The sequence below is a fragment of the Pinus tabuliformis genome, chromosome 3_1 (assembly GCF_031772625.1).
Source record: "Pinus tabuliformis cultivar Carrire ecotype Pingquan chromosome 3_1, CPIR1, whole genome shotgun sequence".
Taxonomy (NCBI): Eukaryota; Viridiplantae; Streptophyta; class Pinopsida; order Pinales; family Pinaceae; genus Pinus; species Pinus tabuliformis.
In genome coordinates this window covers 127,914,420-127,919,653 of record NC_142301.1, presented here as the reverse complement: position 1 = coordinate 127,919,653, position 5,234 = coordinate 127,914,420, and positions in this window count along the sequence as shown.

The window sequence follows — 5,234 nt, the reverse complement described above, 5'->3', positions numbered from 1 at the left end:
GTTTCTTTTTAAAACAAAATGAGGACAATGGCAAAACTTTGCGATTTGGAATTGAAAACTTGCTTTCGACACTAGAAAAACTACTAATTCAGACCAAATACAAGAGTAACAGTGTAATCTACTATCAAGAACAATCAGATTCTCTTCTATGACTGAAAACAACACTTGCGACACTTTCAAATCAAGAAACGATAGTACAATTACGCTACTTCTTTGTAAAGGAGAACTGAAAATGACTCAAAAATACATAAAAACATTTACAATTCTTTGCACAATGGAGGCGGAATAACAGCAAGGAAATGGGTTTCAAACAGAGGTGTACTGACTACAGGCAGCAAAACTCTTGAATAGAGCTGAAAAGAGTGAATCACAGAAACCAAAATTTAGGAACAAGGCCTTGTCTGATCAGCGCACCTGTAACATAGTGAAACTGAAATGCAACGCACCTACTACACTCGAGAAATGTGCTACATTTGAAGTTCACAGAACAAACAGTGTGCTGGACCAGGGACGAGACTTTGATTGGATTCCGGGTCACAGTTTGCAGTTCAATTCAGGGATTTAGGCCAAGCAAGTGGTAATCAGTAAATCAATCATAGGGGTAGATCTAAGGAGGTTACTAGAGCTACCATGAGGGCAATTAGAAAGCTTGTAAATCAATCATTTAATTCAAAAACAAAGCCTGGATATTGACTAAAGCAGTGTTGATCTACTTTGCACTTGCATAGAAAATGTAGTTCGAAGGCTAGCTGGCTTGACTTCAGGCTCCGTCTGTAAGTTTATAAAGTAAACAAATGTAGATGAACAAACAATCTAATCGATCCCTAGTGGAGTCGCCATTTTTTTATCGGGAATAGTGTCTATGCAGAGCTGCTAATCCCACTAAGGCTGGTAGCTACCTTAGAAACAAACAAACTAAAACTACTTTTGTTTTCCTTTATGAGAGATAGATGAGAGAAGAATAAAGGAGACCAACCTCTGTCTTGCGTTTGGTTCCTTGCTCGATTCCTCTCTCTTCTGATAGTCCTTTGCTACATGATTTCTTGTGTACCCAGCTTCACAGAGTACCTGTAGAATCAAAGCAGCATAACACTATACAAGAACATAGATCTATTATCATAAGCAATATAGGATCAAATGTATATTAACCACACAAATGCATAAAACATCAATCACACAAGTGTATGGAGGAAAACTTGAATAGATTTATTGATAATCAAGAAAGAGCCAAGAGAATTACAATCGATTGTTCTAACCCAACATCATCCTCTCAGCAAGTAAGCCCTTCTTCACCTCATGAAAAGCATAGATCACCCAACACTATGATATTGCATCAAGAAACCAACAACACTTCCTTACAAGATACAAAATTCCAGCCTCTGGATCTCTAGGATGAGGGATCCATATATAGATGTCTGCAAGGGAGGTGAGTCAGCTTGAGATTTGATTAGTGTCTTCCCTCTTATAGTTCTTGATTCCACTTGGAGATTGATGATCTCTTACTCATCCCTGGTGGAATTCAGAGAGGCAAGTGTCATAGGAGAAGTTTCTGGAAGATTCCATGCTTCTCCACCTTGTGGATTGACCTTGCCATTTGTACCTTCTCGCCCATCGCACCCCATAGAAGGGATTTTTGACACGCAATGCACCTACTATGTGTATTTAGGTGGGATGCAATGCAATTTGCCTATGGAGCAGGTGAAATGGTCCAGTTCTGAGTAGTTTTTCATGGAGAACTTCTGTGAGATGTTGTAATTAATTGACCTTGTTCTTCTAGGCGTTGGAACAACACCTTTAGGGACTTAGGAGCCCTTGGTTTATGGACATTTATGCTTGGGGTTGCAGTGCCCAAAAATGTCTATAACACACCCAGTGTTCAATGTGGACCGCCTTCGGCCATACTTTCCACCATTACTAGACACATCTGATATTTTAGAACAGCTCACATCCACAGAGTTAAATCCAAATTGCATGGAACAACCTGCAAGAGATCGGATCATGGACACACATATTAAGTACACTCGCTAGTAGAATATCCCACTGTATCGAGTTGTCAAAGTAGGCCAACTCCTTCACCAGCGCAAGTGGCTCACCAGGGACCAAGTTCAGCATAAGTTTCCTCATCTCATGGAGGAACTCAACGCAATGGTGACCATTGCTTCCTAAGGGAGGGGGGGAATGATCCAGGTGGATTTTGGAAGCCACCTTCCAATTCCACTTGGACCCCCACCATTTCTTCTTTCAGTTTTTCAGTTTCCTTAATTGTAGCACAGTTTACTATTTTTAGCAGTTTTTCAGGTCCTAAACTTCCAGAGCCGTTTTGAGGCCCTAAACGACGTTTTTTTGGAAATCTACTATTATCTCTGCTATAAGACGAAGATATTCTAAGGTCAGAGACAGGCTCGGTTGTGTGTTATGCTCAGAAGGGAGCCCGCACCAATTTGTTCCCTCCTCCTCCTTCATTTTTCCTACACTCCCCTAACCCCCGCTATCCTTGTTTTACTCCAAAATTCAGCATAAACATGTATTTCCTTAGCTCCCCGGGCACCGAGTTTAAACGTCACGTGACCGCGATCACATGACCACGTGCTTTGCACAGCCCTTTCCCGTCACATCCACGTAAATCCGTGCGATCACATCTGTGTCGTCCGATCAACCCCCGCCGCGATTGGACGACATTCGCACCTCCCGCGCCCATAAGTTGCCTGTGCGTTAGCTCGCGGGAAAGTCGTTTTGGTCATGCCCTGTCCGCCATGTGTCATGCAATGAATGGGATCTCTCCCCCTGCGTATGATTATCGTCGTCCTCCGAAAGCGGTGCGGGGAATACCGCCTGCGAAGGAAACCAATTTTCCCCGGTCGTTAATCCCCGTGCATCTCTTCTGCCCGATAGCCGTCGGATCTGTCCGCCCGTGATCTAACGGCTCAAGGTCATCCATTCCCACTTCCTACCGATGCCTCTCGCCAAGAGATCCCCGCCATTCATTCATTTAATCCAACGGCCGATTTTCTTCCTCTACCTATCCCAACTATCCACGTCCATAACCATTTTGTGCTCCCGAAGGACGAAAGTGGCCAGCTACCTATACCTGGCGCAGTTACTCCTCAACGACTGCATTGAACAAAAAGTATGGCTGAGAAGAAAAGGACGTGCCTGGAGCAGTTACAATCATTTATCAATCATGGAATGTCTCCTATACAACACTCCACCTATTCAGGAAGGACAACCGAGCCGCAGAAAAGGCCAATTTTGTTCATTAAAGCAGGAAGATTGTAGCAGAGACTCTTTGAGAGAGTTAAGGTGGTTGGTGGTCAATTATGACCCCTCCACGCATAGGATAGCAAAGCATTTTTTGTAATCAACCTCTATATATATACAGAACACATATGTAATGAGGTTGATGGTTGTTGTTTTGATGTAAGGTTCAACTTCTGGAGACTGTAACTACTTTGATACTTGCAGCGTCTGGCCTTAATTTTTAGCTAATACAAGCTTCTTTTGTTGTTAATTTCTCACTTTCATTTCTACTCTGTTCTAGGTTTTGCCTGTTATGTATTTGTTCATGTGCTCTTGATTTTTAGCATTAGAGGGGTTGTCATCCCACCTCTGTGTTGAAGTCTAGTATGTTTCATTGAATGTGTTATGTAGGTTTCTATTCACTTAATGCCAAAGAGCTGTCATCCTGTCTATGCATTAGGAAATAGATTTTCATACCTCTTTACTAGTTGCAGCCGACCATCACATGGTCTTGTGCATATGTTGGTGTGGTCAGTATTCTCCATGTACACCTAATCCTCAAACTGTGAGCAATTGGTGGTCTAAAGCCTTGTAGTCTGGGGGTGTTCACCCATGCCTAGAGTTAAGCATAGTAGAAGTGGTTATCTGGCTTGAATATGCATCATTCCTTCCATTCATCCATCTCCAACATTTTGTTGAGTTTGTAATGTTCCCGAGCATCTTCGAGATACAACCTAGGAAAGTTTCTTGGGGTGATAACATCTACTGCCAATGATTTTCTATCTAAAATCATCTTTTTTGTCGTAGTCCTCAGAAAGATCCTTCCAATGGGTTATCATGCGCGTCAAATGGAGATAATATGACCAAGTCATGACCCCGGGAAGTTGGTTTTCCAACTCACCCCAACGGGGCCCATAAACTCTTGGTGTTACATCTCCTTGGGTTAGGGTTTTGGTTGTTTATGGTTTTCTCTTATTGTTCAATAATAAAAAGGCTATTGAGCCTCATTATAAGGCAGTTCAGAGGCATGTAGCTGCCACATCTCTTCTCAGAGATACTATACCATCACCCTAGCTGGTTTATTTCCATTTCTGTTTGTAAGCATATTTCAGTATTTTACATTAATGAAATGAAGTATTATTTCCATTGCATCTATGTGTTTATGGTTATCCCTATAATTTGTTACATTCCTGTTTAAATCCGGATCACCTGCATTAGTACACCACCTACACCTTCCTTACCGGCATCTGTACAAACCACATAATCTTTATTCGGATCCGCAATGCTCAAAATGGGTGGTGAGTAAATGTTTAAGCTGATGAAAACTCCTTTGACAATCCATGGTCCACTTAAAAATTTTACCTTTCTTTTATAGAGAGGTAATGGGATATGCCACCTTGGAAAATCCTTAAACAAATCACCTATAGTATCCGGCTAGACCCATAAATGATCTTATATCAGCCACGTCTTTTGGTACTGGCCACTCCATTATAGTTTTTATTTTCTCTGGATCCACAACAATTCCATCCTTGGTAATGACATGTCCTAAATACTGGATTTTTTCTTTAAAGAAATCACATTTGTTGTACTTGGCATATAGTTGATGTTCTCTTAAAACTTGTAGAACAATACGGAGATGTTCTTTATGTTCTTCTATATTCTTAGAGTATATTAGTATGTAATTGATAAAAATCAACACAAATTTATCCAAATACTGATGAAATATATTTTTCATGAGGCACATGAAGGTCGCGGGAGCATTAGTTAGCCCGAAGGGAAACAAAATGAACTCATAATGCCCATAACGAGTTTTAAAGGTTGTTTTTGCTATATCTTCTTCCTTTATTCTAATATGATGGTAACCTGAACGAAGGTCGATCTTTGAAAACACAATCGCACCCTTCACCTGATCAAACAACTCATCTATACGAGGTAAAGGGTATTTATTCTTGATGGTCAGTTTATTTAACTGATGGTAATCCATGCACATTCGCAAG